Here is a 13,116-nt window from a genome sequence, read left to right as displayed (position 1 = left end):
ATCCGTCCGTACAGAAACCCCGACTCTGCAGTAGTTCCCGAAAGGACCTCTTGTCGGGCTGCAGGGGAATAAATGTGGGCCCACAGACGTAAATTTTAATAAAATTCACATTTTGTGAGGAAGTTTGGAATCTCCGAGGAGTCATATTTTGATTAAAAGGTGAGTGAAAATGCACACTTATTTACACAGTCTTTTTATTTATTTATTTATTTATTTATTCATTTTTACATATTTTATGATATACATACACACACAATAAACACCTCAACATCCAATGTACACACACCTGTCTAGACATGCATAGTTTTATACACAGATAACACATGCGTCTCCAGTTCAACATGTGTCAAAAGAGGCAGGATGAAGGAAAACTTTGAGACTTTGTGTTTATACTGAAATTATAGTTTCTGGACAGAAATCAATAAATTCTCTATACCACTTTATCCTGCGCAGGGGCCACTGGAACCAGTCCCACATTAGTCAGAACCATCTCAGTAACTTGCAGTGGTTTTTCTGGCTGAACTGAGGCAGATGTAGGCATTGAGACAGCGAGCAGAGGACGCAGTGAAGGACAACTTCAGGCTTCAGCTTCAAGACGGGGTGTCTGGAGACGGTCAGGAGGTCTCACGTCCCTAAAACTGGCCCACCAGGGGGCAAAGTGTCAGGAGACTTGAACTGCTGGCGGTTTGCTGCCATCTGGTGGAGGAATCAGTTATTGTATTCCCAAAGTGCGGGTCGCGGCCCCCTAGTGGTCCTCAGCAGTATTGCAGGTGAGGGTCAATTCCAACTTCTGTCATGAAGTTTTACAGTTGTTCATTAATCTGACTGACATTCAGCAGGTTGGTGTTGAAGTTGGCTTCCCGTTGAAGGACGTGTCTCCCTCTAACTTTAAGCTGCAGTTTGCTTCAATGTGAAACAGACTTCAACACTGGAGGCAGTGAAGTCTGATGAGGATCTCAGTCACTGAAGGGGGAAGTCGCAGAGATCCTTCCTGAGGATCTAAAAAAACATGTTTTGAATAAATGTGTTCAGGGTTGAACTTTAACAGTGTTTTTCCACCAAATGAGAAATATGTCTTGAGGCTTCGTCCTCATAAATATGAGGCAAATAAAATACTTTCCAGTTACACGTGAATAATTACTGAGAAGACATATTTTGTCAACTCAGATTTAACCGAACAGGAGTAATGAAAAAGATTAAAAATCTATTAATCAACAACATCTTTAGACTTTGATCACAAAATGTCAGTCTGAGGTTTTTAATTGGTCGGAAGAGGGGAAAGCTGTGGCTTTGTGGTGGAAACACCATTATATTAAATCTGAATCTATTAAACCTGAATCTTGTGCTGTAAAGAAATGCTCTGAAAAGAGGGACTCATGAGACCTGAATGAACATAAAACACCCGATCCTGGCTGTGCTGCAGAAGAACTGTCAGAAACAGACTCTATGAGCATTCTCGAGATAATAAAGGAATAACAGCAAAACAGATCTGAGGACATGTGTGACGACTGTGGCTTCCACTACGTCTGTTTTACTAAAACAAAGATTTCTAAAAGTATTTCAATTATAAATAAAGTGAAGTTTTACCTTGATGAGAATGCTCTCCGCTCTTTGTGCAACACGATGGTACTCCCAGACTTCATGTATTGTGTTGAGCTGTCGAGCTGTGCAGATCATGCAGAAGGTTCGATTTCGGGAACACACTCATTACCTGTTTATCAACTCGAGGTTGCTTAAATTTACTGATGTAGTTAAATATAGTACCGTCATAGTTCTCTATGAAGCATTGAACAAATCGTTGCCATCTAACTTACAAAAGTTGTTTATTCAAAGAGTAAATGCTCACAATTTGAGAGGTTATGGTAAATTTAAGCAGCCTCGTGCCTTATTGAATCGGCTCATAATGATACTTCTCAGAGAGCTGAACACGGCTTCAGGGTGCGGGGACGTAACAGTCACTGGGATAACCACAAACTGCTGTAAAGTTACTGACTGGTTACTATTGACTTTTAACTTTTACATGTTTGATTACTGCATTTTAAATCTCTCACAGTGATGCTGGAAGCAGTTTACGATGTTTGACTCCTGTAGACATGTCAGAATGCACCTGTAATAACTTGGTTAGAAGATTTCAGTGTGGAATACAGACCACAATAATGATAACAGTGATATGAAATCTTCAGATCCTCACATCTCTTGCTGCCCATTTACATTGTCTGGTGAACTGAAATTGAAATAATCTCAAAGTTCATAAACAGGGTTGAGAATTTTCTGAATTTTCTGCCAGCATTCCTTTCTGACCTTTACTGCCAGCGACAGTGTTGCTTCAGCCCTGGATGATGTGTCTGAATGCCTCATATTATTATTGAATAACTGTCGGCTCCTTCACAGTGAAATAAGCAGCTCAGCAGGGTTTGCTGGTCAGATGCTGCAAACTCCGCCCCTTTCATGTGAGCGCTCACTCATCACCACTGGAAAAGCTTGAGTTGAATGACTGAGTTCGCCACCTGCTTCGCAGTACCGCTTATCTGGAATTCAAATGTCTGTGTGAGTCAGCCGAGGTGATGCAGACAGATCGGGCTACGCTCAAGCCTCTGGCAGCTGCTTGTGTGGACTGTGTCCTCTGTTCTCCGCGTCGCCGTTACATTTACATCTTCAGCTTGGTGCACAGAATGAGATTTATATTTAAAGAACCAAAATCTAGAACCTCAGCACAGATTTAGAAAAAGATTCTGACTTCTTAACCAACAATCTCAATGTCTCAATGTCAGGCTTCAAGGAAGAGATTCATCCAGTGGACAGTGTTCAGCTGAAGAATTCAGACAAACTCCAATGGCCTCACTTGTTCTACTCAACCCAACTCAAATCATGTTAGAGTTAATCTCTCTCTCTCTCTCTCGTGGGCGTGGAGGTCAGTCCTGACTGTGTCCAGAGACCAGCCATATGGACGGGGCATGGAGGAGCCACTGTTTCACAACCCACTGGTCAGGAGCAGCTTGTTGGACTCTGCAGCTGTGAGTTGGACTTTCTTGGAATCAAAATTGACCAAACTGGTTGATCTGAGGTCTGGCAGATGGTGGAAGAGCGTGGAGCAGCTCAGCCAAGAGACTGGCATCAGATCACAGCGGGTTTTGGAGAGACGTCTGGAGGAAGTGAAGCGAGGGTCCCATCGAGGTTCAGAGAGCTGCTGGGTCCAGGCTCTGCTGGACCGGCTCCTCGTGGCTTTCCCTCGCTGAACATCCGGCCCGCTGGTGGTGATGGGGAGGCAGCTGGTGGACTCCTGTCACTTTCTACACCTGTCCTGCCAGAGTTCAACACTGTCTCTTAAAAAGCCCTCTACATCGTCTCGTCCCCCTGTCCAGACTGCTGGGACGCTGGGTCGGAGGTTTGGGCCTGGTTCTCAACAGAGAGCTGTTCGTTTTCAGCCCAAAGTCTACTGCTGCCCGAAAACATAAAGCAGCCCTAAAAAACTTTCTTCTAGGCCAAACTAAACTGAGCATCTGGCTATCGAGGCGGAACCAGATTCGTGAGACAGGATGCACAGACTCAGAACTCCTCCTGAAAAGGCTGCTGGGAGCTCGGCTCCAAGTGGAGTATGCCCATAGTTCTCTGGTGGGGGCGCTGGAGGACTTTGAGAAGGTGTGGACTGTGAAAGGGGTCTTGGGTGTGATGGAGGAAGGACGGACGCTTTAACACGAACCTTTAGTCACCTATTTGTGTGTTTTTTAGGGTTTTTAGGCGCTGTGACTTGTGATCGTTTTTTATTGCTGAACATGTTTAAATAGACTTTAATGAATGCTGTGGTAAAAGTCAAAAAGTCTCTTTCTCTCTCTCTCTCCCTCTCTCTCTCGCTCTCTCACAGGACTGTAGAGTGACCCGGAAGTTGGCAACCGGAGGACCGTCGCCATGTTGGAAGGAAAACAAACAGTGATACACGCTGTCATCCATAGAGAGTAGTGCACGGTCGGTGTTCTTTAATGTTGAAAATGTCGACTGATAAGGAGTGTCGGTATATTGTTGTGTTGTAAGACCAAGTGGACAATCTTGACGTAACACACCAAAGACCGGTACCGGGAGAAACTACGGATTTCAGGCTGCAGCAGGACCCGTATGCAGGGCGGAGACTCCAGAACTCCCCGTCTGCAGGACGCGGATATTTACTGTTTTCTAATTGACAGTTCTTCTGCGTACAACAGCCTGGATTCCTACAAGTATTTTTTTTCTGGCTTTGTGGGAGCGCCGGGACAGTATCGAATGGGCAACACGGACAATGTTCCTGTAAAGTCTAAGGTACGTATCTACTAACTTACATGTCAGCGTTAAACTCCAGGCCAAAATGGACTCGTTCATCGTGTAAAGACTCACAGTCGGCGCTTAAAGCTCGTGTCCGCAGTTTTGAAAGAGAGAGGGTTTTTTTTAATCCTACGTCTGGAGGCTCCGCCCTCCCTCCGCTTTCATGAGCGACCAAGCCACGCCCCTTTAATTGTGCACGCTATTATCTGTCGTGAAAATGAGAGCCTCCGAGTCCTACAGCATCCTCCATGTTTAGCTGTTTACGGTGGATGTTCAGCAGACAGTGGATATATCCGAGGTGAGCGCGGCGGCTGCTGCAGAGCGAACTCTCCTCTGCTGGGCGAGTGGCCGTGCTCTCTGGCTGCTCCACACTTTGACTGACAGCACGACAAGGCGGAAGCTCGAAATCTATTGGCTGACGCTGACCGGCGCTTTTTCGGATAACATGGGGGTCTATGAGACGAAGACGGGGCTCATAAATAAATTTTTATATTGCTTTATGCTAATATTATATTGTAGTATCGAACCAGACTGACACATTTAAGCTCTGTCGAAAAATGATACATACACTGGAAACGAACGGAAACTCCGGACACGAGCTTTTAATATGTTCGCTTCTAAGGAAAAGCGATCATCAACAACACTGAAATGGTCCTAAGTTGTTGGCAATACAGAACTGTAGTTGTTTTTTATAATGCACTTCCCACATTTCACACATTGTTGTCTTTTAATTGACCCTCGACTTCCCTTGGTGTGGGGGGCCCCACTGGTGGCGTTTTTCCTAAGATGTTCAGTGCCATGCCATGTCTCCTCTGTTCTGTGCGAATTAATGGTAGAGTGTGAGTGTGAGTGTGAGTGTGAGGGTGAGTGTGAGGGTGAGTGTGTGTGTGGTGCATACTGTTTGATGGCGCGGTTTTTATTCTTTTTGTTTTTATGACTGTTTTTAATGTTCAGCACTTTGCGTTGTTTTTATTAATATGAAAAGTGCTATATAAATAAAATCTGATTTGATTTGATTTGATTTGATTTAAAAGACAGTTTATTTAACAAACTGGTGACTGAAGACAGCAGCCGCAGCAACTCCCGGTATTTTATTCATTCAGCATTTATTAATTCAGCTGATTGCTTCTCTTTTTTTTTTTTTTTTAACTCTGCAGAGTGAAGCTGAGTGAAGAACAGAGCAACACACACTCTGGTCTGACCACAGCCGCAGAGTGACAGCAGCAGGACCTCCCAGAATCCCTCCTCACCTTTACTGAAGAGAATCTCCTTCCCAGAATCGCACAAATTCAGTTCTGAGGCAAACAGGTATGAACACTGTCACATCACATCAGTACGGAAGAGCATTAGGGCCACCCGCGAGAGAAAAAAATTAGAAGGGGTAAAAAAAAAAAAATGCCATCATGAACTTCGAGAAAAAAGTCGAAATGTCGAGAATAAAGTTGAAATATAATGTCGAGATTATAAAGTGGAACTGTGAAGTCCTGCACCTGCGTGTCAACAGCAGCCAGAGTTCTCCTGCCAGCTGACGTTTCATACTCCGAGGCCACGCCCCCTCGCTGCAGGCTCGCATTCTCCAGCTACATCACCGAAGGTGTGACAGTGGCGTTTTTGTGGAAGAACTGATGAAGGATTTATTATTGAAGCTTACATTTGATTAGCAGACGAAGAACAGTGGAGTCCAGTCTCCTGGTTCAATTCGCAACTTCACCCGTCCTCATTCAGGTATTGGTGATCAATTAATCTCTTGTCTGTGCTTAAAATAAATAGAAATAAGCTCATTTTTGTTCTTCAAAAGCTGTAAAAGTTTATTTTTTTTATGGCTGGAAGCAAGGCAGGTTGCTCGATGGTAAACAGATGAGAGAGGTGCAGATTTGACAGCAAGAGCTTCATCTGTTTTTCTATTGTTCTTTTATTATTAAATATTTCACTTTTCCTCTATTATCGTAATAATAACATATGTGGGGGAACTTACATGGGAGCATAATATACTGGAGCTTGTTTGTCCTTTCCAGTGATATCTTTAATGTGTTTATCAAGGTTTCATTGTTTTAAACTTTCAGGTGGGGGTGAGACCATGAAAACACAGCCTGTCACAGTCCCAGAATGCTGTGCAGCAGATCCACCAGGAAGCTGACGCTGCAGTGGTTGAAGATACCGGCCTGCACCTCCTGCCAGAACATCCACACTGAGGGGCCTCTCCAGACGTCATGATAAAATGTCTTTGTTGAGGACATTGATCCCTAGAATCAAGTGTCCCTACTGCAGAGAAGATGACAGAATTTAACAATTTGCAACTGAGAGGCCATTCTGCTGACAAACGATATTCTCAAGTCTCCATGTCTTTCATAAGCAGATTAATAAATGTTCCGTATTGTTTAGAACTAAAAGAAGCATGTGACGAGAGAGAAAGACAGATCTGGTGTGGCTTATTAACATTATTAACATTTATTGCAGTGTTTGTCATTCTTTACATTCTTTAGGGTTAAATGTCAAACTATAAAATCCATCTGTACTTCCAAGTCTCCCCATCATTTCTCACCTGTTCTAAAAAAAATGTTCCTCATGTCTGGATTCCACCAGTAAGCATTTAGCCATATAAACAGTGACTAGAAAAGCACAGTTTTTCCTATCAGCTTCCATTTCCGGGTCCACCACTGTCTCTGCTGCTGTGTCTTCTGGCTGGGGACGTCCTGAAAAGCTTCATGCAGGGTTAACAACACTCTGGCAGCTTCAGTGTGTCTTTGAATTGCCCTTCTTTTTTTTTTGCATCCTCTCTGTGCATGTAGCTGTGAAGAGCTCGCTGTCTTCGTCGTTTTTTGGGGGATGGCAGGTGTTGGAAGATCGATGGTGTGTATGCAGGAGACAGGATCGCTGCTGACAGGTCCTGAAATAATTTAGAAACGGGGAAAAAAGAAAATCAACATTAAACTGCATATGCCACTCAGATAACGTTATGATCACTGCTAAGGCTGATGTACCGAGTCCAGATTACTAAATTAATTAATATGGATCACGATTGGTTTGTGATCCATATTAATTAATTTGGATCAAGTAAAAGCGGAGCGGCTTGCAGCTTTGCAACTAACATGAGGACATTAAACGTGCGGAACACATTTACTGGGTGCAGAGGAGACCCGAGGGGAGGGGGAGAGAAGCGAGCAAGAGCCTCGATGAAGAGAGGAAAATGACAGGTTGAGGCTCCGATCAACATGGACTAACACAGGACGGACGAATCGGGATGCGTTAAACATATTTTTTGAAGAGACAAAGTAGTTTTCAAGCCTGCATATTGTTTGCGGATCTATTTTTGGTCTCAGAGTGCGGCCGTGGCTGGTTCTGCCGTCTGTGCGAGGTTTACAGAACAGCACTAGAGGAAGAGACGCCTGATCGTATCAATCATCGGTTTAACAGAGGAAGAGGGCAAATATATAAAAGCACACACACCTCTAACGAAACGTTCCGCTGGCTCTTGCTGGTCGCCACTGCTTCGTTGTGTGTTCCTCACCAGCACGCTGAAGTGCAGCGATCCACTTTTCTCTCCGTTCTACATCAGCCAGAAACCTGTGAAATGGCGATCCTGCCTTTTTCCCTCTGTAGTCGCTACACCAGCTGCTACACGGCTAAGAACCATTTTTTCGCTACTTTGATGCAGACTTCTCTGCCGAACACACCAGAAACACTGTGGCACTCCGGGTTTGTTTTCCTTCCAACATGGCGGCAACATCCCAGCATGCATTGCAAGGCCAGGTGTGTGACGTCAGCTGGAAATACTCTGTTGGTGCGTTTCCACCTCCCCTACTCTACTCGGCTCGACTCGGCTCTACCCAGCTTGCGGGCGTTTCCATCAGCCCGCTTTCACGCAACCCGGGTAGGTTTTCGACCCTGCTGACTCGGGCTGAGTCGGGCTGGAAATATGACGTCAACACATACTGGTCGCTAATTGGTCAATCACTGACCAATCAGCGACCAGCTGTGGCTGAAAAGAAACCTAAACTCCGCCATGTTGCTTTGCTTTGATGCGGAGGAGAAAGAGAAGAGCAATAAACGGTAAATGAACAAAATAACAGTAATTAAAACAATTTCAGCGCAGCGGACAGTAACTCCATGGCCTGTTGGGAGGATTCAGATGCTCATTTGTTCAGGGGGGGGATGAAAAGATCCAGCGGGAGCTTGGTGCCGCCCGACGTTTTTTCAAGACCACCTGGAGTTGGTGGCGGACCACGGAGCCCACCGAACCGCAACCCAGTGCCAAGAAAAACTGAAACAAGGACCAGAACTCAAAGAGCGGGGCTGGAAAGACCTGGGGATGGTTCCAACAGATGGACAATCTACGGCCACCGACTTGTAAACACCGGGACGTGACCACGACTCTGCCACGGCGCTGCTGGAGTCGCTGATGGAGGATGATGGTGAGTTTCTGGTGATCAGAGTTTGTTATAAGGCAGAAAAAATGTTTTATCTGGATTGACAGTTTGTGTAAGAATGTGTTCAGACTCTCAGGAGTTTACAGTCATTGTCCTCAAAGTCATGTAATCACACTCAGAAAGCCAGCAGTAAAGCTGCTGATAGCAGCTTGATATTTAATATAACCACCGGACAAAGTTTTATTTTCTGAGGCACTTTTAATTTTAGCATATGCATAAAGACTCTGGATCTGATTCTTTTCCTTCATGTAGTGAAATGAAATGTGTTTTTCCCTTCATTATAATGTAAAAAACGACTTGAGACAGTCAATATTAAAGCCCTCATATCAACTGTAAGCTCACACATTTTTTTTTGTCCAGTTTTTTGACAGCATTGCTCTACTAAAGTTATCACACACGTGTTAAAGCCCCTCCTAAGGAGGAAGGTGGGTTTTCGAAATGAGTAGAACATGTTAGGGCAGAGTATGAACCACACTGACTTGACTTTATTGTTTTTTTTGTGTGTGTGTTCTATTTCATTCAGTGTTTCCTGACTACTTCTTCCTTTCACACCTACGTAATTGTTCCAGCTGCAAAGCCCTGGTCTGACACTCAGACGTACTGCAGGGAGAACTACATCGACCTGGCCATTGATAGTGGATCAGGACAACACAAACCCAGAGATTCAGCCAAGAAATAAAACAACTGAAGGCAGGAAAGAGCCTAAACAATGACTGCAAGCTCAAAGAACTCAGACTTGGATGAGCACGAGCTGCTCAGTGTGGGAGGAAGGCTGCAGCAGTCCCACTTCACGCTGAGGGAGCAGCATCCATGGATCATGCCCAACAAACACAGATACCCAGAACTGCTGATCAAGAGCTGTCATGAAAAGGTGATGCACTCAGGAGTGCACGACACTCGTGCAAGTGAGAGAGAGATATTGGATTGTTCGTGCAAGGCAGCAAGTCAAGCACACAGTGGCTGACTGCTGTCTGCAAAAGATTCAAGGAAAAAGCCGGACAGCAAATCACTGCGCCCTTACCCAAAGACAGAATAACTGAATCCCCACCGTTTGGAGTCACAGGTGCTGATCTCGCTGGGCCACTTTACGTGAAGGCTGACGATTCTGTGAAGAAGTCCTATATCGCTGTTCACTTGTGCTGTGACCAGAGCAGTACACCTGGAACGGGTCTCAGATCAGTCAACAGGGTCCTTCCTGTTAGCGTTGAAAACATTTATCTCCAGAAGAGGATTATGCAAGATAATCTACTCAGACAATCCAAAAACATTCAAGAGAGCTGATCAGGACCTCAAAGCTTTGTGGAAAGTTATCAAAGAAGGCCAGCTGTTACAGTTCATTACATTTTCATTACATTTATGAGCTTTGAGTTTACATTTCTCTTACCTGAGGGCTGCGGAGCGTTCTGATTGGACAGGGGGGGAAGTCACGTGGTTACGTCTACCGGAAGTAAATAAAGCTTGGTGCTGGTGATTTTTCTCTTCTTTCTTTCTGGATTAACTTTGATACTACAGTATACACCTCTACGAGAATGTGCGTTTGGTTTGAATTAAATTCTTTCAAAAAAGAAAATAAAATTTCCATATAATTCCGCTGCCGAAGGAGAAGAACCCCTCCGTGCCACGTGAATGCATTGACTTGGGGCTTTTCATTCCTCTTTAAATCCAAATAAAAGTCAATTCCACTTTAAAATGACCACATAAACACCTGAAGTCTTTATTTGAAATCGAGTTTAGTTCCCATTAAACCGGCCATTTAATTCTCATTTGGGATCCAAATTATATGATAATTAGGCAAGACTTCATGTCCGGTCCTTCTGTGCATGCCCACCAGTCATATCACAGTATTCCAAGATGGCAGCCCGCGGTTTAACTTGTCTGAAGATGATTCATTTAACAGATTACAGTATTTTTCTGTGGTTAAGATGATAAAATCAGGCACCAGGTGACTGAATGCATTAAAACTTTAATAAGTGGTTTCTAAATACATTTTTTTCAAAGCTGGAGGATCTTGCAGTTGTTGTGTTACAATGTGATAGATTAAAAAGAAAGACTGCCTGAGAGAACGCGTCAATAATTACGTTCCTAAAAACATAAAACATGAGAAATAGGAGGGGATTCTCACCATTTTACAGACTTGCAGATTTAATTCACTGCTATTTTAGCAGTACATCATAGAAAACTCATCAAATTCATGTATCTATTCATTTATTTTCTTTTTTTAATTAAATGCTGCACCATCTTGAGCCATAAATACACTGGAGATCATGAGTGGAGACCTAAACCTGTTTTCAGGTTCAGCTCAATGAACAAAAACTGTTCTCAGACAACTGCATGAGGGAGATTTCTTCATTTATTTATTTATCTTAATCAAGATTAGTCTATTAACAAAAACAAAATGCTAAATGTTCATTAGATGTTTTACTTCATAATTCACTATAATAAAGGAACGACATTATGCCTGTGTTTCAAAACCCATTGTAACATGGCCGCCGGTTTCCATGGTGATGATGACATCAAAGGCACATGATGATGTCACAAAGGCTTCAGAACACGGCCTCTGAACTCTGCACCAGACTGTCATTTGTCAATAGACCAGCGAGCAGGCGACAGCAACAACCAGAGAGAGGACACAATGCAGCAGCAACAGCAGATCATGCAGTTTCTCAGAAAGTATTACGGTGTTAGTGACGAGTTTCAGGACATGGAATGGGAGCCATATCCACAGGAATACTTGGACAGGGCTGGATGGGAGCAGCCTATGGAGGTGGAACCCGTGCAGAACCAGACAACCAGAATCCATTGGCAACTACCATGGCGTGGCATGGCACAGGGCTTGCATGCCTTCAAAACCCCTCAGCCAACACAGAGCGGCGTGACTCAGGGCTTCCAGGCCTTGAGAACCCCTCAGCCACCACAGAGCGGCGTGACTCAGGGCTTCCAGGCCTTGAGAACCCCTCAGCCACCACAGAGCGGCGTGACTCAGGGCTTCCAGGCCTTCGGAACCCCTCAGCCACCACAGAGCGGCGTGACCCAGGGCTTCCAGGCCTTGAGACCCCCTCAGCCACCACAGAGTGGTGTGACTCAGGGCTTCCAGGCCTTCGGAACCCCTCAGCCACCACAGAGCGGCGTGACCCAGGGCTTCCAGGCCTTGAGACCCCCTCAGCCACCACAGAGTGGTGTGACTCAGGGCTTCCAGGCCTTGAGACCCCCTCAGCCACCACAGAGCGGCGCGACTCAGGGCTTCCAGGCCTTCGGAACCCCTCAGCCACCACAGAGCGGCGTGACTCAGGGCTTCCAGGCCTTGAGAACCCCTCAGCCACCACAGAGCGGCGTGACTCAGGGCTTCCAGGCCTTGAGAACCCCTCAGCCACCACAGAGCGGCGTGACTCAGGGCTTCCAGGCCTTGAGACCCCCTCAGCCACCACAGAGTGGTGTGACTCAGGGCTTCCAGGCCTTCGGAACCCCTCAGCCACCACAGAGCGGCGTGACCCAGGGCTTCCAGGCCTTGAGACCCCCTCAGCCACCACAGAGTGGTGTGACTCAGGGCTTCCAGGCCTTGAGACCCCCTCAGCCACCACAGAGCGGCGCGACTCAGGGCTTCCAGGCCTTGAGACCCCCTCAGCCACCACAGAGTGGTGTGACTCAGGGCTTCCAGGCCTTCGGAACCCCTCAGCCACCACAGAGCGGCGTGACCCAGGGCTTCCAGGCCTTGAGACCCCCTCTGCCACCACAGAGCGGCGTGACTCAGGGCTTCCAGGCCTTCGGAACCCCTCTGCCACCACAGAGCGGCGTGCCTCAGGGCTTCCAGGCCTTCGGAACCCCTCAGCCATCACAGTGTGGCAAGGCACCCCGCTTCAAGCCTTTCAGAAGGTCTCAGAGGGGAGCACCTTCAGGAAAAAACCATGGCACCTTTAGTCGCAACGGGTAAGGTCAGCCATAATAAGGCCTTGAGAGCCCCTCAGCCACCACAGACCGGCGTGACTCAGGGCTTCCAGGCCTTCGGAACCCCTCAGCTACCACAGAGCGGCATGACTCAGGGTTTCCAGGACTTCAGAACCCCTCAGCAACCGCAGAGCGGCGTGACTGAGGGCTTCCAGGCCTTCGGAACCCCTCAGCCACCACAGAGCGGCGTGACTCAGGGCTTCCAGGCCTTCGGAACCCCTCAGCCACCACAGAGCGACGTGACTCAGGGCTTCCAGGCCTTCGGAACCCCTCAGCCACCGCAGAGCGGCGTGACTCAGGGCTTCCAGGCCTTCGGAACCCCTCAGCCACCGCAGAGCGGCGTGACTCAGGGCTTCCAGACCTTCGGAACCCCTGAGCCACCGCAGAGCGGCGTGACTCAGGGCTTCCAGGCCTTCGGAACCCCTCAGCCACCGCAGAGCGGCGTGACTCAGGG

At 46.5% G+C, this 13,116-nt stretch overlaps 2 long non-coding RNA genes across 2 annotated transcripts; both read left to right on the top strand.

Annotated features, from left to right (window-relative positions):
• Positions 1 to 45: 45 nt before the first annotated feature.
• Positions 46 to 4,267, top strand: LOC115387558 (uncharacterized). Its single transcript, XR_003931390.1, has 4 exons — positions 46 to 159; positions 2,912 to 3,014; positions 3,863 to 3,963; positions 4,197 to 4,267. It is a non-coding gene; the product is annotated as an uncharacterized LOC115387558 (long non-coding RNA).
• A 1,288-nt stretch (positions 4,268 to 5,555) lies between these two features.
• Positions 5,556 to 6,771, top strand: LOC115387557 (uncharacterized). Its single transcript, XR_003931389.1, has 4 exons — positions 5,556 to 5,601; positions 5,798 to 5,887; positions 5,958 to 6,018; positions 6,357 to 6,771. It is a non-coding gene; the product is annotated as an uncharacterized LOC115387557 (long non-coding RNA).
• Positions 6,772 to 13,116: the final 6,345 nt, after the last annotated feature.

The sequence above is a fragment of the Salarias fasciatus genome, chromosome 4 (genome assembly GCF_902148845.1).
Source record: "Salarias fasciatus chromosome 4, fSalaFa1.1, whole genome shotgun sequence".
Lineage (NCBI taxonomy): Eukaryota > Metazoa > Chordata > Actinopteri > Blenniiformes > Blenniidae > Salarias > Salarias fasciatus.
Note: the sequence above shows the minus strand (reverse complement) of the source record. Positions and strands in the feature narration are given on the sequence as shown.